This window comes from Scleropages formosus, chromosome 1 (genome assembly GCF_900964775.1).
Source record: "Scleropages formosus chromosome 1, fSclFor1.1, whole genome shotgun sequence".
NCBI lineage: Eukaryota > Metazoa > Chordata > Actinopteri > Osteoglossiformes > Osteoglossidae > Scleropages > Scleropages formosus.
The window spans coordinates 29,005,601-29,029,552 of record NC_041806.1 but is presented as its reverse complement, the minus strand read 5'-3'; the positions used below and the strand labels follow the sequence as shown (position 1 = coordinate 29,029,552).

At 40.1% G+C, this 23,952-nt stretch overlaps 1 pseudogene; it reads right to left on the bottom strand.

The window, feature by feature from the left end:
* Positions 1-5,355: 5,355 nt before the first annotated feature.
* On the bottom strand, positions 5,356-23,645 carry LOC114910676 (uncharacterized; annotated as a pseudogene).
* Between the last annotated feature and the right edge of the window lie 307 nt (positions 23,646-23,952).

Genomic DNA, 23,952 nt, shown 5'->3' with positions numbered 1-23,952 from the left:
GGTTATATACAACACTTACCAGGTTCCCAAGTTTTTATACATTCCTGAGAAGTTAAAATCCAGTTTTCGTACAATGGGCTTTTAATTACCAATGAATTCAAAAGTATACAATCTGCATCACAACGAAAAAGTTTCTCTTCATGTGTTTCTATTAAATATGATAAATTCTCACCTCATTATTTAAAAGATAATTAAACATTACATTTACATTTATTTATTTAGCAGACGCTTTTCTCAAAAGCAACTTCCAACGAGCTCTATGTAGTGCTGCCAGTCCACACACCTTTTTCACTGAGTAACTTACACTGCTAGATATACTGCTTACAATGGGTCACTCATCCATACATCAGTGGAACACACTCTCTCTGTCACTCACACACTATGGGTGAACCTGAACAGTATGTCTTTGGACTGTGGGAGGAAACCAGAGCACCTGGAGAAAATGCACGCAGAGATGGAGAGAACATGCAAACTCCATACAGACTGAGTGGGGATTGGACCCACGTCCACACCACCCATGTGCTGTGAGACATATAATATAAAACTATATGAAAACTATATGACATATAACATAAAGCTATACAAAGGTACATTACTAAAGGCATTCCTTTAGTTAAATTACATCCTACTGTTTCAATCTGCAGTTGTAGAGCTTTGGCCTAAAATGTGATTTGAAAGAAAATGTTAACAATAATGAACAAAAACTAATAGATATGACATGCATTTGAATAGTTCTCAAAAACTGTATATGTATAAAACATACAAAAGACACAAGAAAAACATCCCGCTTGGAAGATTTTTATGTGTGCTCATGGGGTACTCAAGAAGTGAGAGTGAGAAAAACCCTTCTGTAGTTGCTATGGTAGTACTTCATCACAGAGGAGCAGTTTTGAGGTTATAAACTGTTTGCCTTTATGGCGCTCCTGGTAACCTCAGAGTATTCCTCATTAAATTTTCTAAGAGTCTGTGGTGGACTGCCTGTGGTGTTGCTAACATTCATTACCCCTTGTGCATCTGGGAGGGCCGACAGGGCAGCTCACAAGTTCAAAGCTCATTTATACAGAACTTTCTGCAGTATCTTGACATGGTATACACACACACACACACACACACACACACACACACACACACACACACACACACACACACACACACACACACATTTTCAGAACCGCTCGTCCCATATGGGGTCGCGGGGAACCGGAGCCTACCCGGTAACACAGGGCGTAAGGCCAGAGGGGGAGGGGACACACCCAGGACGGGACGCCAGTCCGTCGCAAGGCACCCCAAGCAGGACTCGAACCCCAGACCCACCGGAGAGCAGGACAGTGGTCCAACCCACTGCGCCACCGCGCCCCCCTACATGGTATACAGATTAACTGTTTTCAAACGAGCAACGCTTATGAAGTTGAACATGAGAACAAAGCAAGGAAATAGAGGACAGTATCACGGTCTAACAGTAGACAAAAATCATAACATTTACAAAATGAGATCATAATTCTCCTTTAAAGATTATAGAAACAATAACAATGCCCACATCCAGTCAAATTTTAACATGCAGGTGAAAACAACTGTGCTTTTAAAAGCATCTTTGCCAACATTACTATAACAGATTGCTAGGGAGCCACTGAATCAAAGCCAACATATCTTATAAACAGAAACTTTTAAACTACCAAAGCCCAAGGCATAGAATTTGTAAGAAAGCAATGAAGACAAGTGAATGATTTGGTGGTGGATGTTCAAAATGCCATACTGTACATAATCTACACGCTCATCAGCTGTTTTGTTAGGTGAAAACATATTTGCATAATCTGATAAATGGCAGAAAAAGTAATTATTTTCACAGCTTTAACGGGAAATGGGTCATTATAAATGGATTAACAGGATTTTGTTTAATTCCTGAGATAGATTGCTTATGCAACTTTGTGCTAGGACCTTATTAAAAATAAAATACATTAACCATCATAGATGTATGATTTAGCATTAACATAATCTGATTTCAGTAGTTTTTGGTTTTATACATTCAGTGTTACAAATACACACACACACACACACACACACACACACACACACACACACTTTCTGATCCGCTTGTCCCATACGGGGTCACGGGGAGCTGGAGCCTACCCGGCAACACAGGGCGTAAGGCCGGAGGGAGAGGGGACACACCCAGGACGGGGTCTTACAAATAGTCATAATAAATAAATAAATAAATAAATAAATAAATAAATAAATAATAATAATAATAATAATAATAATAATAATAATAATATTCTTCTTCTTATTATTATTATTACTATTATTATTGTTGTTGTTGTTATTATTATTGAGTACTGTAGTATTAGTAGATTTTTCAAGAAACATTTTGTTAAATATTTAAGTATAATAAGACACATTCTGACATTTCTGACACATTTGGATGTTACTCCGTGCAGTTCAGAAAAGCAACATCTTAGTGGGGTGTTATGTGGTGAAGCCTAGAGCAGAGAAGGATACATGGGATAGCTGAGTCTCAAGGTTCTCCTGCAGCGATCAAAACGGGAATAGTTTATCGTTTTCTCCTTTCTGCAGTGAATATTCAAACTTAGGTTCTGCTGCCTTAGAAGCATTCTGATGACTAACCTGTCTGTTTTGGACACAGATTTGGCAACAGAGTGCTTGTTCTGGAATATTTTCCATTTTGAAATGCATTCTATTCTTCTATTTCAAGTTTTTCCTATAATTTCTGGACCTGCATGCTTCAGACAGTATGGAAACTTGCAGAAAGGAAGAAAACAAATGTCTGTATCAATAAACAACCTGTGCAACAGCAGCAACTGTTAAAGATATACTATTTAACACCATGGCTCTGGCATTCAGCACAGAGCAGCATGGTGGGTGACATTTGGTGAGAGCAGGGTGGCTCGGCTGGGGACACACACTGTGTGACACAAATTGTCCAAAATGACAAATGGAAAATGATAAGACTCATCTGCAGCTAGGCAACTACATGTAAAGCATTTTATAATTTACATTGTGTTCTGATATCGGTTTTAATTTATTTTTTCTCTCAAACAGTGAAAATCAAAACAATTTCCTATTGCTCTGTAACAGCTGTATGAAACAAAAAAAAAAAAAAAACTGAATTATGAATACTTAATAAAGTGACTACATAGAGGTTTTATTAAAGAAAAACATAGATACCAACATAACATATGGAACAATGATCTTGATTGTTCAAAGGACCTTATCCTCATTTGAAAGTAGACATTGGACTTTTTTTATATATGCAGATACATCCCCACACCTTGTACATCCCAACCATTTTCAGATTCACTCCATCAACTGTCATTAGAAACTTAGGACTCTTGAACCTTCTGAAGTCTGTGATAATCTCCCTAATCTTTCCAATAATAAGCTTTAGCTGCTTCAGTCTGCACCACTCAACAAAGTCCTTTACAAAGGATGCAGTCAAAATACTAACGAAGACAGTGTTGGATGTACAATTGTAGTTTTTAAGTATGTATGCGCGCACGTGTGTGTGTATGTGAACTCCTGAATGCACCATTTAATAGTCTTTGCTCTTTATGGTAGCTCCACTCCTTCAGTTCCCGGCCAGCCAGATTTCACTGTAAATACCACAGTGAAAAAAAAAAGTAATAAAACATTTAAAATTCTATGAAACTGGTAATCAATAAAAGTGTTCAAATACCTAGTGTCATAAAGCCTTTTGGCAAAGAAATCAAAACCATATTTACAACATGGAAAAGTTGTAAATTTATCAAATGTGTGTGGAAAACACAAGAACTGTTAAAGAAGTAATGTAATATGAATAATATAATATTTTTCTGAAGTTGTGCACAGTGAGATCAGTAGAGGGTGCTGTGTAGACCATTAATTCCCAACACTAATGAATGGAGGATCATTTGGCTGATCTCTGCTGTTAAAGGACTTCAATAATATAAAAGATTCTCTGTTGAATGGGCACTATACCTCATCAAAGTTACTGCCATATTCTCCGTTGATAGTTGATAGATGCAGTTTAATTATGCCGTCTCCAGTGGGTATGTTCCATAAACTTTCTTATTCATGGCTATGTGTGTGTTTGGGTACCTGTGTGTGCATTGAAGGTGAGTTTGCACAAGTGGACATGAATTTGCTCATTTTTTAAAGGTTCTTGTTTTGTTTTCCTAAAAAAACACCAGCAGCATGGGGAGTTTCTGCCCTTTTTCACTGAAAATGTAGGCATTGCCTGGGGAGAAATCTCCTGCTGTTCCCAGGATGCATTTGTCATTACAAGTATATGTTTGTCCAGGGTCTACAAGGGCATATAGCTGCTCGCACCTGCTGAGAAAAGCCCAACATATAGTGGAGTTAAGAAGTGGAATGAGGTTGAAAGGTCTCATATCCGAGGCTATAGTTGTTCAGGCTTTGTGCGCTTTTGAAAGCAGTCTCGACAAAGCCTGAGAAAAGTCATCTCCTCTTTATAGGCTGTCTAAACCTTTTCATCCTGCTACAAGGATAGGTTACCTTGTGCTATTCTCACTTTTTAGCTGTCATACAGATGAGTTCTACTTTGAAGGTCCACAGTGATTTTAAAATTTTCATCATATTCATTCATTTACCTGACTCTTTTCTCCGACAAAACTTACAATTAGATATTTTTACAGGAACAATGTAGAATAAGTAAATTATTCAAAGGTACGACAGCTGGAGGTGAGATTCAAACCAGTAACATAGGCAACACTATGCCAACTATTTGTTTAGAACACAGAATTGTGTTTTTTCCATTTTATTTTTTGGCATCTACTAGTTGTTCACTGTGGCATATAGGAATGCTTCCATGCTCAACTCTGGAATTTTTGCCAAAGCTAAATAGGAGACAAGGCTCAAGTGCAGTCAAAGTATTTATAAGAGTTAACAGAGAAAAGGAGTGGCTGGACTGTGAAACCTCCAGTGGGTTGCTCATCTCTGCATTTACTGAGAAAAGTTCCTTTTTGTGTTCAAGTTAACTGCACACTACAATCACATTCACCAAAAATGATGCATTACTCCAGAAAAACACTGTGTTTCCTTTTGGGATATTCACACATGGCTTTTATATTGTTTAGTCAGAGACCTGTACTGTCCTGATCACAATAGCAGTTCCTTAAACAATGTATCACTGTTGACCCATTAGACAGTCAATGGAATATGTACATTAATCCTGCTTCAGTTATTGACTTTGAAGAGCACTAATGTGGAGCCCTGTATTCTTCCAACAAACTCTTTGGATGTGGACAACAGGGAGCTATCAGTCTGCAGTGAGATTCAGCTTGGAGGGTGCTTGATAGATGCAGAGTGAACGTCCTCCATCCTGTCCTGATGGCCGATAGATCACTGGGTGGGAGTGCTCGAGAAGTGTGACAGCTCATAGTGGAGCTCCGCCTCTATAACAGGTGGGGTGTCAATCCTGTCCAGACAGAGGCATGAACCTTCTGTCAGCAGGTTGCCAGGTTGCACCAGAGAGAAGAACACCTCTGCCATACAGCTTGTCAGTGACATGTAAGTTCACTGCTCAGCAGTATTCTGGAAAAACTAGGATGGAAATATTAGTGAAGACAGGTCTTGAGGTCACAAATGTACTTCACAAAGTAACCTTGTATACAGAGTTTCACTGTATATAGCCTGCTTGTGATAAGTATCCAGGACACAGTTACAGATGTTCTGTTACAGATCTATCTATCTATCTATCTGATGTCTGCCTGTCTAATCCGTCCATTTGGGATTTGTTTTTCTGGTGTTCGTCTGGTGTCTGGACTTTCTTGTTATTACATTGTTGTATGTTATATATTTTATGAAGTGATAGCCAAAAACATTTTCATTCATTCATTCATTCATTCATTCATTCATTGGTTCATTCAATTGTTCATTTATAACCTCTATGTAATATTAGTAACCAGACAAAACTGCAACAAAACATGTCAAGTTTTTACAAGATGCAAAAGGTTGCAGGTGGTATATGAGTAATGCTGAGTGGCCCTTGGGAGAATTGAGACTTTTCCAGGTGGGCTACCGAGTTTTTGAGTGAGCAGACTGAAAAGTTCCTGGCTGCTACAGCCAGTCGCCCTGAGCTATGGACTTTCTTGGTTTTCAACCCAGTGTCTTTAGTGATGTTAACTGAAAACATGGGCATGCGAACAAAATCAATATATGTATAGATTTTATTGACAATATATTGATATATATTCAATATACATTTTTCATATATTGGAGACCTGCATCTACTCATGTAATGTACAACAGCGGTATTAGACAAAGTGACTGTACTTTGGGGATCTAATGACTGTATCTCTCCTGTTGGGGATGCACTTTTATTTACTCTGAGTTGTGGTCAGATACTATGGCATGGTGGCACAGCGTTCTAAGAGAAGAAGAGTGCAAAAGGACAGGAGTTTTATCCCTGCTCAGTTTATGAGCAATTTGTGTGGGTTTCCAACCACAGATCAAAGACATTTGTTTCAAATGAATTGGTGACTCTAAATTGCCCATTATGTGTCTTAGTGAGGGAATGTTCCAGTGGTGTATAAGTAAACACATACATAGACACACACACACTGTCTGAACCGCTTGTTCTATATGGGGTCACAGGGATCCGGAGCCTAACCCAGCAACATAGGGTGCAGGGCTGGAGGGGGAGGGGACACAACCAGGACAGGACACCAGTCCGTTGCAAGGCACCTTAAGTGGGACTTAAATCCCAGACCCACCAAAGAGCAGAACCCTGATCCAACCCACTGCACCACCACACCCCCCTATAAGTAAATAGTGTGGTGCATCTACATTTACATTCATTAATTTAGCAGACACTTTTATTCAAAGCGCCGTACATTTCAGCAAAAATACCGTATTTCTCCTAATTATCGCGCCTGGACACGTCGCAAATTAAGGGTAGGGTGCGTCTATTTGAGGCCTGATTGTGCAAATTATGAAGTTTGCCTAATTCTCCCTAGCATGTAGCACATGGTAACCATGCGGCCTGAGTGACATCATTTTGTAAACGCGGGTTAAATATGGCAAGTAAAAAGTTGTACACAGGCTGCTTTTAAGTTGAAGGTTATTGCAGTTGCTGAAGAAAAAGGAAAACATTTCGCCGCAAAAGCTAAGTTTCAGTCAGTCACAGTGTTCACCGTTGGTGAGTGCAAGATGCCAGAACAAGACACGATTACAAAACGCACCTAAATCTGAGAAGAGAAAGTCAAGAGCTAGTAGTCCCGTCAGATATGAAGATATTGAAACTGCTCTGATAAACTGGTTTGAGGAACGACGTCAATGTGGGGTTCGAGCCGCCAACGTTGACAGCGACGAACATTAGGTGTAGGCGTCCGCATCGTTTTTCTTGGCCAGACAGCTTGAAATCCGTTGTAGTTGTTAAAAAGTTAAAAAGAAAACTGCGTTCTCTAAATTAAGGTTTAATCATTGATCATTTTCAAGAAGCTAAAGTTTTACGTATACGTGCACAAGGATATTAAAAATCAACATTATCAGCAGAAAAATATTAGCCGCACCCTGGCTTATCGGGTGGGGGTGCTACTATTAGAGCGGGAGCGTCAAATAGGAGAAATACGGTACAATTTGTGCGTTACATGATTAAAAGAAAGAGACATAGCTGCAGACATGTGATTCTTAAGTAAACCTAGTTTGTCACTTTCCATTTGCTCGACTAGGTGCATAAAACACAGGATAGATGAATCCTCATAACTTTCCTACATTTTTTTTATTTTATTTTTATTAAATGTACCCCAATATTCACATACAATGCAGGAGTAGTGGCTCTGTAAAGGCTTATCTGGGCATGATCATAAAATTACAGTGCATGAACATTTGCACCATACACGAGCTGGAGAAAAAATGGGTGAAGTGAATCTGGAAAAGGTGAGTTTTCAGACCCTTCTTGAATGTAGACAGAGTTTTTGCAGTTCTGCGTGAGACTGAAAGGTCATTCTACCACAACGGAGCCAGAACCGAGAACCTCTGTGCTTTACTTTTCGTGCGCAGGACCACTAACCGGGCAGAAATAGATGCGCAAAGGGGTCTGGCTGGGGTGTAGAGGCTGATCAAGTCTTGCAAATAGCTGGGAGCAGTTCTACTGATGCATTTGTAGACAATAACCAGGCTCTTCAATTTGATGCGGGCAGCTACAGGAATCCAGTGCAGGGAAATGAGTAGAGGAGATACAGAATGCTGCTGCAGGAGTTGTGTTTGATTTGCAAAGCATTCCCATGTATCAGCTGCAGAGGATTGATGGCAGTGGCAGGAAGGCCACACAGAAGAGAGTTGCAGTAGTCCAGATGGGATTTCATCATGGCCTGGACAAGTAGTTGGGCAGAGTCAGTTGTGAGGTAGGGATGGATCCTATGAATATTATGCAGGATGTATCTGCAGGAGCGGGTTGTGGCTTCGATGTGCTGAGAGAAAGACAGACGTGAGTCAATCATGACTCCCAGACTCTTAGCCAAGGAGGCAGGCAAAATGAGAGAGTTGCTCAGTTTGATCAATAGATTGTGGCAGGCGGACAGGCCAGCTGAGAGGTGAAGAACCTGTTTTGGAGAAGTTAAGTTGGAGGTGGTCATCAGACATCCATGCAGAGATGTCCGACAGACAGGCAGCAATGCGTGTGAATATGTCTGATGCTCCAGGTGGAAAATATAGGAAGAGCTGGATATCATCAGCCCAGCAGTGGTATTTGAATCCATAGGAGGCTATGACCGGGCCAAGGGAGGAGGTGTAGATTGAGAAGAGGACCCAGTACCGAGCCCTGCGGGACACTAGTTGAGAGAGGCAGAGGAGAAGAACAAGAGCTCCGCAGACCGCTTGATAGGATCTGTCAGATAGGTAGGACTCAGACCATTTTAGTGCTGCTTCTTTGATCCCAAGCTGACTATGAGAGGAGAGTAGAATCCGGTGGTTGACAGTGTCGAATGTTGTAGGAGGATGAGGACTGAGGAGAGGGAGGCCAACCTAGCAGATTGGAGAGCATCAGACACCGCAAGAAGCGCTGTCTCAGTGGAGTGACCAACTTTGAAATCAGTCTGATATCCATCGAGGAGATGGTTCCGGGTGAGGAAATCAGACAATTGATCACAGGCTGCCCGCTATATGGTTTTAGACAGGAAGGAGAGGAGAGAGACCAGTCTGTAGTTTTGGACCGAGTTGGGATCCAGGGAGGGTTTCTGTAACAGAGGTGAAATGAGAGCAGCTTTGAAGGCAGCGGGGAAACGGCCAGAAGAGAGCGAGGAGTTGATGATTTTAGAGATAAAGGTGAAGAGTTGCAGGGAAATGTTCTGTAGAAGTGACCATGGGATCAGATCAGGTGAGCAAATGGTGGCTTTGTGCGATATCAAGAAGTCTTAGATTTCAGTTTGGGAAAGCGGCTTGAATTTGGAAAGCATAGCTTTGCAGGGAGGTCCAGCACGAACCGAGCATGGTGATGCTGAGAACTTGTCAGTGATTGCTTTGACTTTGTCTCTACAAAACAAAGCAAAGTCATCAGCAGTGAGAGAAGATGGGGGAGGAGGTGGCGGAGGACACTGAAAGGATGAGAAGGTGGCGAAGAGTCGGCGTGGTTTTTTAGCTGCAGACTGTTTTGTTGTGGTAGAAGGAGGTTTTAGCTGAAGAGCAATTTAATTAATACAAATCAATAAAAAAAAAAAGACCCGCAACTACACAGACGCACAATCAATTGTGTTTGTCTATCTGCTCAGCTATATGACAACAATGCGTGTCAGGAAAAAGCAGTAGCAACACCAAACTTACCTGAAACACCACAAACTCCAGTGACGGACCTCCAACACAAAATTTAATTCACAATGAACAGGATCGATAGCTTCCACGCTGTTTAAGGGGTTGGGGGCAGAGATTCCTAATCAAAACTACTCCAGCAATGACAACCAAACAGATGCAATTCATCGATCGAAAGAGTCATGCCCACTCCACACTACGGGACACAGAATTGTTTAGGTGAACGTGTGCCCTAACAAACCACAAAATACATTTCAACAAACTAATAAGAATACCATCCACAACTATACAGACACACAACTGATTGTGTCCGTCTAGCATTCTATGTCACCTTAGGTGTAAAGGTTCCAGCAAAATACAATACGGTGTCCATTGAAAGTTGCTGTGGAGAAAAGCACCTGCTAAATGAAAAAAATGTAATGTAAATGTGCAAAATATTAATAGAACCTAGGCATATGATGCAATTTATTGGTGTGCTGAGTATTACAGAATGATGAAATGCATTTTTATAGTTAAAAATTATTGTCTTAAAATGAATAGAGAAGATGACATGACAACTTTGCCCATATATTTGAGTATTGTATGGTGGCCTAACAGCTGCATTAGTTAGAATGTTTCAGTATCCATAAGTACTAAGAGCCAGTCTGTAACTTCTGGGCTAAAGGTGAATCCCACTCCTACTTAGAGTTAAGGGTACCAATCATATGATGATGATAACCTAAGATGAAATTTTGTGTTGCAGATAACAAGATCAACATAGGACTTCGGGGAACTGAAAGCACCTTTGTTGAATTCATCAGACATGATTGGAAGTATCTTTGATTAATTAATTTTTTTGCACATTGAAATTAAGTTCTGTAATACAGCTGACTGGAGTTTAATAAGATGAACAGTAGCATGGACAAGCAAGGCATAACATTTTTTCTGGAACTCATATCCAACCAAGCCATTGTGCTAGGAACCCTGGCCCAGGAAGGCATTTTACTGAAAGCACTGGGGCATCAGTATTACAAATTTTAACACTCTAAACTGAATCACCATTAAAAAAAAACATGTCTGATTGTAGCTAAACTGCAGGCCTTCCAGGAAAACTTACAGCTACTGGAGAGATTGTCTAAAAAATGGTTTTGTTACCAATAAATCTGTTTTGCTCTGACCATTATCTAATACTTTTCATTTGCAACTGCCTTCTCCAGAAGATAATACACAAATTGTATTTTCTATGAGAGGCATCTCGCTTTGGAGAAAAGCATCTGCTCAATGAATAAATGTAAGGTGTCCAAGACAAATCTTGAAGGATAAGACACAAACTCTGAAACTACTTGGCCAGAGCAGGGTCACGGCAAACCAGAGCTTAACCTGGCAACACAGGGTAGAAGGCCAGAAGGGGAGCGAACACACCCCAGATGGGATGACAGTCCACTGTAAGGCACCCCAACCAAGACTCGAACCCTAGACCCAGCACACAGTAGGACCTGGCCAAGCCCACTGCACCCCCGGAATAAAACACTTTATCAGTAATATTTTTTTAATTGTTTATGAACCCTCAGAAAACTGACACATGGCTACATCATGCAAGTAATTCAAGCCTTATATGAAGTAATGCAAAAACCAAGGAAGACAGAACTGATTTGTCCTTGCTTTAATAGTACAACAGTCAGCCTTGCACTGCAGTCTTTCAGAATAGAACACACATTCAGATCTACAACTGAGAGATTTATAAGTAGGTGCAAAAATTACCAGACATTCAGTATTTGTACATTAGATATGGTATTACTGCCACGTCCATGCCGCTGAGGAAGTGCGGAACACCTGGGATGCGGCACAGGCTGACGCATAAAAGGCAGCGTCAGAGCAGGAGCTGACGCGGAACCTTGTTCAGCCTTGCGTATCGAGACCTCTTGTCAGACCTAAACTCCTTCCTTATCCTTTTGCCCTGTCCCACTCCCTTTACCCTGCTCCCTAGTCATTGTAGCCTCTTCATGATCATTGACCTCTTGCCTGTATATTGTCCTCGCCTTTTGGATTGCCCCTTCAACAACGTTTGCACCTCGGAGACCTTTTGCCTGTCCTGTGACGAAGTATCTTGGATTTCCCATAATAAAGCCCTTTTTCCACGCTGTACTTGGGTCCGCCACTTCCTTCTGGAACCAGCCATGACAATTACATTCCATAAAAGTTCAGCACAACCTTGAAAAGTTGTTGCTGCAACTTGTAGCTACAGTTAAAAAATAATAATTAAAAAAAAAAAAAAAAACAGTATGTTTCTATTTTAATTTTGTGGCTAAACAGGAAAGTATATTTGAGTGCTAGTGTTCTTCTTAGTATTGTATCTGTGTCTGACACACCTTGTTTGCAGAGGGACAAAGCATGGGGTATTAGTGGTTGGACATACTATTGATTTCATGAACATGTCCATATTTTCAATTAATATGAACATAACATCAAGTTGTCATAAAAGTAAGCCAGTCATCCTTTCTCTGATGAAGAAAGAAGAAAACAGAACTGGGAAACACAGTTCAACTGGTGTGTCAGAACTGCAATTCAGAGAGCTCTTGCTCACCAAAACTCCTTCTCTCAACGATCTTTGAGTCACTGTTTTATAGACATTAGTGTGCCACACTGTTACTTTATAGGCTTCTTTAACAAGTAATCTAGCACTGTCAACGGTCAGACATAACTCATACCTCTGCATTTTAAACAGGCATCGGATCATTGCTTCTTACTAACTTGGAAGTTGGAAAAAAAGGTTTTGCATAACAATGGGGGGGGGGGGGGGGCAGTGGTCCAGCAGGCTTGACGGGGTCCTGCTCTCCAAGTCCCACTTGGGGTGCTTCGTGATGGACTGGCATCCCATCCTGGGTGTGTCTCCCTCTCCAGCCTTACACTCATGTTGCCAGGGTAGGCTCCAGTTCACCACGACCCCACTTGTGACAAGTAGCTTCAGATCGTGTGTGTGTGTGTGTGCAATAACATTACATTCTATCCTTTCTAAATTTATTAAGAAGTACATAGAGTACCAAGCATTAACATAACACTTTTCTTTGTCAGGCCTTATCCCTGATACTCTCGCTTGCTGTAGTCAGTCCGTTGTTTAAAAGCCAAACAAATTGTAATGTACTTACAAAGTACAGACCTGTTTCAAACATTCCTTTTACATAAATGTTTTTTGGAAAAAAAAAACTGTAGTCTTACAACTATGAGGATATTATAGATACTGATAATTTAGTGTGTATGAAATATCATTTGGCTTTATGCCTTGAACACAGTGCTGGAACTGTCCCAATCAAAGATACTGTAATATTCTTTAACACTGTAGGCTTGTCCAATATCGGACAAAGTCTTAATTTGGCTTGTTTGGACCAGCATTTAAGTGGTTTGTATCTCATCAAGATAATCCTTTTTTATTTACAGTTACCTCATTGTCATTACCATTTGTTAACAGTGGAGTTCCAAAGAATTTACCTTTGAGATCAAAACTTTTTTCTCTCTATAAGCTACCACTAGGGAGCATCATACAGGAACATCTAGTTTAATTTCATTCCTGTGCTGATGTCACATAAATCTATTTATCAATAAAGCTGGATGACTCAGTGTCAGTAGCTGCCACAGCAAACTGTTCTCATGAGATTAAAAACGGGATGAATGACGACTTTCTGTCCCAGATTTCAGAATGAAAAAAAAAGCAGAAGTCCTATTGCTTGGAAGAAATGAGTTAGATAACAGTTTATTGTTATCGCCTTTTAACTGAAATGGTTTAAACTCTACCTTTGAAGACTCTGGGGAATTAAAATTTTATTTTTGACCAGGATCCATTCTGTACTACTTTAGCAAATTCTCTGTCTAAAATACATTTTAAGAATCTTGGGAATATTACAAAATAATGGAGACTTTTTTCTGTTGGGGAAAAAAAAAAAGAAAACTTAAGCAGTTGTCTACAGCAGATTTGAAAATTGCTGTGCTTTTGAGAGCCTAAATATCAATATTGCTGTGTTACAATTAAATAAAAATGCTGCTGGAAGAATTACAAAAATCATGAAAAATATGATTGAATTGCACCAGTTCTTCAATCCCTGAACTGGATCCCAATGAAATTTAGAACAAACGTACAGAATTAATTACAGGTATTTTGGATTTATTTGTCAGAATGTATTACCATATATAAGTTGGAATATACTCTTCAATCACAGAATGCATGCTTTCATATAATAACTGCTACCTAAATAAAAAAAGAAATAAATCATGGTAAAGGATTTGGTTTTTTGCTACTCTACCATTTGCAGCAGTCAGTGTTTGTCCGTTCAGTAAATACAATGCAAATCTCTGTCACTCTTAACTCTTCTCACTTACTGAAATTTACACATTTAGGTAATGCAGTGCTGGAGCTACTGAAACAAAATGAGAAGCTGACTACACAAATATTTGATAGTACAGCTGTATTGAGCAGCAAATTACCTTCAGAGTAAACTCTGGAATTAAATGTATCCACTTTCAACAATGTCTCCACTGTCTCAAAATAACAATACAGCAGCGTTGTGCAGTGAATATCACACATTTCATATTTTTTTGTAGACCTCTCTAGAATAGGTATACTACTGTTCTGTGAAAAATTGTTCGTTCGAGTGTGAAAATATGTTCAAGTGATTAATTTCTTCTAGTTAATATGTTTATTGTGTCTTGGCTTCATGCAATGGGAAATGTTGGTAGGGAAACAAAACAGACAGACAGATACACACTTTCTGAACTGCTTGTCCCATATGGGGTCATGGAGCCTACTCAGCAACTCAGGGAGTAACGCTGGGGGGGGCACACACCCAGGACGGGACGCCAGTCTGCTATAAGGCACCCCAAGTGAGACTCGAACCCCAGACCCACCAGAGAGCAGGACCTGGTCCAACCTGCTATGCCACCACGCCCCCACTGAAATGAGACTGAAATAAATTTAAATTAAGATGCGTCCCAACACACTACTTAAACAGGGGGACAAATTGTTTGGTGTAGGTCACTTCTGCATCAAACACAAGGAAAGTTTTGAAAGTGTTGCCACATCTTGTTGATGACCTATGTATGAGCTTGCAAATAAAAGGAGGCAATGCAAACCCATTGGGGAGACACCCAGCTGTCTGGGGCTCTCTAATTGTCCGATGTTGTCGTGAAAAGTCTCTACGTGTCTCAGTATTTTGTACAGATCTCCTGTGGCTGATCAATTCCAGAGGGAACCAGTTTCTTTCACACTACCATTTTCTCAAATTCACCTCACCATGAGTGGCTCAGCTAGGGAAACAAACTGTCTTTTGCAAATTTGTGTAAAAGAACAAAGGCAAAATGAAATGTCATCTCTGGCAATAACAGATCCATACAGTTCCTATAGCCTGAACACATATTGTAGAATGTAATGGCTGTTGGTAGATATTATCTCAGGTTAAGGCAGCTAAATTTGGCCTAGAGTCTTTTCCTTTACCATGTCCTCCAGAGAGTCCAGGCACAATCAAAGGACTAAACCAGCCTTCTTAATAAATTTGTTCAATATGTTGGCATCACCTGTGGCAACTTCCTTTCCCTAGCATGCAACTGCACAGAAAGCAGCACCAGCTACCACAGGCTGGTAGAACACCTTCAGGAGTAGCCTTTAAATTTAAAGGACCTGAGTCTGAACTAAAAGTAAAGGTAACAGTGGCTATTCCTGTACATAGTCTCGGAGTTGCAAGTCTACTCAAGGCTTTCCTCCAGATGCACCCTAAAATATCAATACGTCCCCCCATTTCCTCTGCTGAACATCGTGGACCCATGGACCTCCTGGAATATAAAACGGTCTCTGTAGTGTTTTCGATTTTAAGCTGCAGTTCCTTTGGCACCAAAACTTCTATGGATGACATGACTCAGTACGCCTAAAGTCTGAGACGTACAGGATGTACAAGAAGGGAGTCAGGACTACCCCTAGAGGTGCCCTCCTGTTTCACGTGGGTATGTTTGACACAAAGCCCTCTAACCAAGCAAAATATAGTCCACGAGTGAGGTAGACAAAAAATCCAGAACAAAATAGATGAGGGTGACAATATAGCATTAAATTCACTGCTAAAGTAAAAAAAAAAATTATCCTTTCAGTGCAATCCCCCATGTCCAAGTTGGAGTAGACTGTGTTCAACAGGTAGATGATAGCCTCATCCACCCCAGTTTGATCATAGGAGGCAAACTGGAGAGGGTCTAGTGCAGTGCTTAATATGCTTTCTGAGGTACGCCAGGACAAGTCTTTCAGGGTCTTTGTGATGTATGAGGTCAAACCCACAGTCATTCAAAGCTTGTGATCACCCTTTCTTTGGAACTGGAACCAAGCAAGATGTTTTCTATGTCATAGCAGTCCTTTCCATTCTTTGCCTCACGTTGAAGATACACTGGAAAAATCCATGCAGCTACTCAAAGTCCGAATTAGATTAGGTAACTATCAGGGAGGTGTACTGTCTCTCACTCTTTGTACCTTCAAGACTTTAAATTGGTGCCAGGATTGTTTTCTATTATCATATATGAAATGGGTGCTTCAGACAAACAGGAAAGATTGGATTTGCAAACACGTTTAATACGGTTTATTCGAAATCCTGAAAAACAAACATTACACCTGATCCAAGAGTCTTATGATACAAAAGTTGTGTTGCGATGTGGAAAAAACCATTAAAGTGTTAAAACTTGCTGTTTAACTGGACCACGATTAATGGCTTACATAATGCTTTCCTACTGTAACTGCATAATTCTTTCCTACTGTTGCATTATACTGCTTCTGTCCTCTAGCTGATGTTCAGTCAAGAAAATCTGAGAAATGATTGGGTTCAGCTTGCTATGAATTGGCTTCAACTCCATGGCACATTATTGTATTAATATGCATTTTACATATATTCAGTTATCAGTTTCTTAACATAGAATGAAATATTGAAAATACACAGATACAGTGCTTGAGAATAAAATGAAGGAGCTCATAAACATAGAGACTGACAAAATAAACATTTTGCAATGAGCCATGCCCATGAGGAATGAAATTTATTTATTTTTTAAAGAAATTTTCAGTAATCACTTTTTCAATTCCAGAAGCATAGGGAATGAGGGCTGGTGCACTATGAATGGGGATACCAATGCATCACAGGACAATCACAATTACTGACACAAGTGCACATGTTAAAGACTATTTAGAGATACCAATTTACTTCAAGCACATCTTTGAATTATGAAAGGAAACCCACATGAAAGTATGGAGAACATGCAAACTCCACACACAGAGCAAGATTTAAGATAAAATCCAGAGCTCAGATGTACACACCATAGCAAAACTTCTTGATTTTAATTGTTTTATTATGTATTTATTTATATTTGTTGCAGGTTTAACCTGCATTATTATAAACTGATCCCACAGACTTTGGTATTTTACAGGAGTAGACAATACAATCACATTTTGCAATAATATTTCATTATAACTTGTAAATCATTCTTGTCAAACTAAAACAGTCTCAAATGAGAGAGTACGGTGTTCTGTTCACAAGCAAAGTGGCTTCAGTTGCCATGTCTTCATAAAAGTCTCACAAAGTCAATTTTCAACTCCAATTCCTGAAGAGCTCCAGTCCAAAAGGATTTCCAGCTTTTAGCATGCCACAGTTTCAGAGCTTGGGAGTGGTTGGTGCAAGGGAAGTTGGTTTGATAACGACAATGATTCACTGAATCCTGTGGTGTGCCTGAACAAAATCCTGCAGCTATTGAGTCCTTCCTGGAGAGGCATTAAAAAGCTCTGCCCCTGCAGGGTTAAATCTTAGCAGCTGAGTCATTGGAATACTGCTATATTACTTCCAGAAGAGACCAGTTCCAAACTGCCATAATTATAAGCCTCTGACTTCCTTTCTCTTAATCTAAGAGTAAGCCTTTTGTGTTGAGTTCTTGACCACATCAATGTGCATTCCGGATGTTAACTGCATTCTAATCCAACTAGATCACATTCAGTCCCTTATCTGTTAAAAGTATTCTCCATGATGGGCAGAATCTTAATGGCCAGTTGAGGCACATCACCTAATAAACTGCAGAGAGCATCTGAGCTCCAAAGCAGTTCTATTAGGATATGTTAATACAAAAGGATAAATTGGATCAGGAGAATGGTACTGAAGAGTTTCAGAAGGGAAGAGCTCTCTGGACCAGCCCGATGGTTTATTAGGTGAAGGTCATGCACTATGGCACATCCCCAAGGATAAATCAATGTTCATCCTGCTTGGGAGGGGCAGCTCACTTTTCAAATGAGAGAGTACAGAATTTGAATTTCTACCCCTTCATCCATCCATTTGTAAAACTATCAAAGAGGTGGTTGCAGACAAAAAAGTTTTCTAATTATTATTAGTTTCCCAAGAACTATACCCAACCAACAACTAATAATTAATACTGTCAAATTTAACATGGTGAACATGTAACAAGTGATTATGTGTGAAATATGTCCAAGTCACCTTCCAGTGGTGGTCCCAGTAAGCCACAGGGAAGCAGGGCAGACATATGGAAACATAGGAGAGTTTTAGCTGGTTTATACAGATTTCAGTCACTAGCTGTTGGAACAACTGATCACATAGTGGTTAGACCTGCTGCCTTTGGACCCAAATGTCACAGGTTCAATTCCTTCCTCCAGTTGTAGTACCCTTGAGCAAGGTACTTACCCTGAAATTGTTTCACTGAAATTGCCCAGCTGTGTAAATGGTTGTAAGCTGTGTTATGTCCCTGTACAGTTTTTCAGTGTGTTTTGTTCTTCCATTCTGTCTTTGTGTATTTTTGCTCCCTGTACAGGTCTGTTGTCTTTCATTGGTTGTCATAGGTGTCCATCATCAGTTCTATTGTCATTTCCTCAATTTGACCAATCACCTTCAGACTCCACCATCTTAAAAACCCCACCATTTCCCAAGAGCTTCAGCCTATTGTGTCATGGTGCTCGTTTGGCTTGTTATATGCTTGCAGTGTGTGTTTGGTTAGTTGTAATATCTTTGGTTTGCTGTCCAATGACTTTGGGTTCTTGTACTGAGGAAAAAGCAAACAGCTAAGCATGTCAAGCAATCTACATATCCAGCATGTAGGTTTTGGTTGCCTGTCTAGACACATTAGGGAAGAGGTGGGTGCTACCCCCTCTGTACTTTTGGTTTTGGTAGATAGAGTAGGTTACTTAGGCCATCCTAGATGCTGAAGACCTTGTTGTTTGGTTTTGTTTTATTGCTAGGGTAGGCTATCAATTTCAGTTAGCTTAGTTTGGTTTTCCTAAGTTCTTTGCTTTGACACCATCTTAGTTCCTTATAATGTAAAACATCTATATTGCAGGGTTTAAAGAATTTTGTTTTGAATATGTACAATTTTTTGCTTGATTCTTGAAAGAACTGAAATTTATAAGAGGTCGGCAATGACAATGTGAGCAGATGTTCTTCTCCACAAGTCTTTTTTTATTAAAAAACATTAATCTACGTGGAGTGCCCAAAAATAAGGTGTCCCATTGGATATTTGATGTGTTCAGTCTTGTGTGAAGATGTTATGAGCAGCATACGGCAGCCTGCATGGGGAACTCGTGTCTGTCAATGCTGAATAGGAATAGGGATCCTAAGGGAGGACCCTAGGAACACCATGAAGAACTGAAGCTGATGTTTGCTATGTTGCCTTGATTGGCCTTCATTGAGACACTGTCATGATTAATTTATTGGCTTGTGTTTTCAAATCCTGGTAGACAAATGCAGGCAAGTTGCATTCTGGCACCAAAGGATCTTTCGATGAGAATAAAAATGGCAGACAACACTGAAAGAAAATATAGGTAGGTAATTGGACATTTCTTTGCTTGGACAGTACAGCGATGGGCTGCAGAGGATATTTCATCATTGCTTAAGAACTTATGATGAATCTGCAATACAGAACTTTATTGATTGCTCTTTCCAAAAAAGACAAAACAACATAAAAGACCTTTTCATTATCACCTTTCACAGAATTCACATTTCAATGATGTATGAGCTGAAATGTCATCAGTCATTTGAAAATGTCTTTTGTCACCATTTACAGTTGCTAGTTGGTTGGAACACTCAGTCTGTTGACTTTTCCGGCGGTGGGTCTAATAAACAGTTCAATTTAATTTGTGTGTGACCAATAAATTAGGAGAAAGATCTTGTGCAAAATCATGTGCTCAATTAAATCAAAAAAAGAAAAATCACATTCTTCAGTGCTTTAATTATATAAAGCCAGATTTTAGTTTAGTCGACAGTGAAGTCATTTGACTGAAAAGAGGTTACATTAAAAATAAATAAATAAATTCCAGTCATTAAACAGAAACAAAAATGGCAAGACTGACTAATGAGCAGACCTACCTTTTCATGAAAGCAAATACCACTTTCTGCTTTTGCAGTTGGTTAATGACTCACTTATCATCAATTAAAAACCTATCTGAATATTAACAAAAAATTAACTAATGACTTTCAAATTATTAATCAGACATGTCATAAAGATTAATAATGAAAACATTCGATTGTAACACGACACAGGGGTAAAAACTTATTTTTAATTTTACTGTTAAAGAGAACCTACCATAGAAGGAAATGAGAGTTTATATTTTTTTGGTTTGTTTAAAGAATGAATGTGAACTTTATGGGACTTCCTGACAGGATTTTGGCCACTGCCAATTATGATTCATTATAAGAGGTTAAGGTATGGCATTAATTTCAATGAAGTCTTGATTTTATCAATACAATTTACCGAGGGGCCTAGTGGCTGTCAAAAACAATTGTTCAGTATACAGTAGATTTACAGAATTACAAACTATTCCTTCATATGTGTTACACAATACAAATACATAAGAACAGCAGGTACAGAGTTATGCAAAAGTTTGGTCACCCCTGGCCGAATTACATATTCAGTTAATTTTGTAAGGGAAAAGTAGTAAACAACTGCTCCAGGAAACTGTGATAAAAACATCACAGTTGTTACAAAATAAATTAAATATTAAATTTGTGCAGGGCTGCCCAAGATTTTGCATAAAATTGTTTCCTAGGAGGGAGTGCAGTGGCACAGCGGTGCAGTGGGTTGGACTGGGTCCTGCTCTCCAGTGGGTCTGGGGTTCGAGTCCCGCTTGGGGTGCCTTATGACGGACTGGTGTCCTGTCCTGGGTGTGTCCTCTCCCCCTCCGGCCTTACGCCCTGTGTTGCCGAGTAGGCTCCGGTTCCCCGCGACCCCATATGGGACAAGCAGCTTTGAAAATGCGTGTGTGTTTCTTAGGAATGAAGATTTACAGCTTGAAGATCTGTCTGTAAAGAGAAGTCCTGTGAAAAGTCCTCTTCCTTACCATTAATTTAACTGCTATATCTCCATAAAACTTACATACTAGTTAATGTGAGTTGAATTTTTCACGCTACAAAGTTTTAGAACTCCAGGTACAAGTTATATGATGAATACAATGAAATTTAAAACCTAAAACATCTCTACATCATTTTTTATTTGATCTATAATGAGTTTTGCAGCCTCTCTTGTGTGGCATAGCTATGACGCGTGACACATGGAAGAGGGGGAGTATAGAGGTAGGTTATACCTTATCTTTTAAACCTACGGACAATCTATTTCAAAACAAAGTAGCTGGTTTATATAGAAGTCCAGAATATCAAAACTATTATGGATTACTTCAAACCCAAATTCCTGTACAGTATATACAAAAGTACTTGGCCATTGAGGTTAATTTATTTTGTTCTAAAACCCACCTTGTCACAAACATATAGTAAAAGATTATGGTGGACTCAAGCATAAAGTTCATTTACACAAACCTCAAACCAAGGGAAAAAGTTGCCAGAAAGCACAGGCATAACTAACTCCAGCACTGAAGTAAGCAGAATTCAGTGGCAAGGCTCTTGTCCCCCTTGTTATAGTAGAGATAAAGCTTGTGTGGGACAAGGCAGTCATTCTGTGACACAGTTCAGAAATAGCATATATAATACAATATTGCTTCTGTTTGTTATATAAATACTTATTTTTCTTACTACTCTGCTTTTACTTTTTTCTTTTGAGCAATGTAGGCATTCAGTGTTTATATATCGGATGCAAAATATCCGATACATTTCATTGTAGAAAACAAAATCTCCTTTGTGGAAGTAAGTGACTGTATAACAGAAAAAAAAAAAAAAAAAAAAAAACTGTTGCACTGAATAATTGAGTCATGACTGATTAGCTTTTGCTCAATAGTCAGTTAGGAATCAACTCTGGTCATTACAGACAAGTTCTGCATAACATTCGCCCTTATCTGACAATAACTTCTACAAAGCCTCTGGTCCAAACCATGGTGCTATCCCATCTGGACTACACTTACATTTATTCATTTAGCAGACATGTTTCAACAAAAAGATGTATATCTCAGAGAAAAATACAAAAAAATGGATTGCATCAGCAGAAGGAAAGATCTGGATGCAGACTCGTGGTTATTCTGTGCAGTCAGTTTGTCACATACCACCTTATAAACTAGCAAACAGCACAAGAGGAGTTGCAGAGAAGCTGTGTGCTATTCAATAATTAAACATTGTTAAAAATTCTTAAAGAGACAACAGCAATGTATATGCTTATTAAGTACTTCAATTTATTTTTATAGAGCGCTCTTGTCACACAGTGATCAGAGCACTTGAACCAAAGGCACAAGGCAGTTATAAGATGCATCCTGTGGATGTGGATGGGCTGGGACAAATCGTCAGTGATGTAACCCGGGGTCATTGGGTGTTTCGGGTTTTTCAAATCAGACACCGTTGCACAGGCGACCCAGCCAGGGTTGATAAAGCCCTGACTTGTGCCCCAGTAGCAGCCGACTACGGATTTGCTCTCTTAATCCAGAACCACCTAGTGGCTCTCTCTGCGGCTTCAGTAACTGACCTGATAGCCTTTCTCTTTGCCTCCCCTGTGATGCCCAGCAGTGTTAGGGCTTTGCACAATGAGCCCTGCAAATACCCGACAGCCCACCTCAATGGGCATGCAGTGTGTCCACCAGCCTTGCCTCCAACAATGTTTAGACTCATTGGCTTCCTCCAGGTGTTCTTCCCAGGGTACTGTGAGCTCCAACACGACCAGTTACTAGGTACTTTCAGAAAAGATGATTACGTCCGGGTGGAAAGATGTGAATACAGTGTGTTCCGGGAACCTCAGCTGCTTGCCCAAGTCCACTCTCAGCTGCCAGTCAGTAGCTGTGATTAGGAGGCCTGTTTTCCCTGTAGGCTGTGGGCAGGCCTTATGGCCAGCCTTGAAAAAGGAGACACTATTCCGTGCACGGTGGTAATGCTTCGTGGCGCTGATGGCTGTGTCAACATGTTCTGCAATTGTCTTTGGCACCTGGTCATGATGACAATGGTAGCGACCTTCTCCAAGAGCTTTCAGGCAACTTCTCAGAAGATGTTTAAGGAATTTTCTCCTGGTTCAAAGAGGGCAGGAGGGCAATTTGCTCTTCCCCCAGCCATAAAGGTTAGCTGGACTTGGTAAGGTGTCATTTACAGCTTGAACCAGGAAATTGACTCAGTGGGAGTCAGCCTGCCAGATGTTTGACCAGGTGACTTTTCTTTGTAACGCACTCTCCCACTTTGTCTGTGTTCCTTGTTGCTTGAGCCCCACCATTAGGCTCTTACTTCCTCCATGCCTGCCTGTACTTCTTCCTGGATAAAATGATACCTACCTTTGCCACGGGTCTTGCATGCCTGGGTCTTTGAGAGGAGGGCTAAGCCTGCTCTCCCTGTTGCCACCATGCCCACCAATGCCTTCCGTCTCAGGCTCAACTCCAGCTCTTTCTCTGCCTTCCACTTCCGGCCTATTTGTACTTGCTGCAGCCAGCTTGGGGTCTGTGGAGTCTCTATACTGGAGCACTGCCTACAGTTCACAGCCAATGTCCGCATCCATGTCCTGTCCTGTATATTTATTTACTGTCTTGTACTCTGTTCTGTGTTGTACACGGACTCCGGAGAAACAACATTTCATTCCACTGTATACAAGCTATATAGAGGAATGACAATAAAAACAAATTGAACTTCAACTTTTCTTATACATGCCACCATGAACTCTTCCTGAAGGCCTCAAAATGTAAGTTGTTACTTCTCCCATATAGGGCTGCACTCCTGATCTTCCTTTGCAGAGATTCAACTGTTGTTATGAAGTATATTACATTTATTCATTTAGCTGACACTTTCTCCAAAGCAACTTACA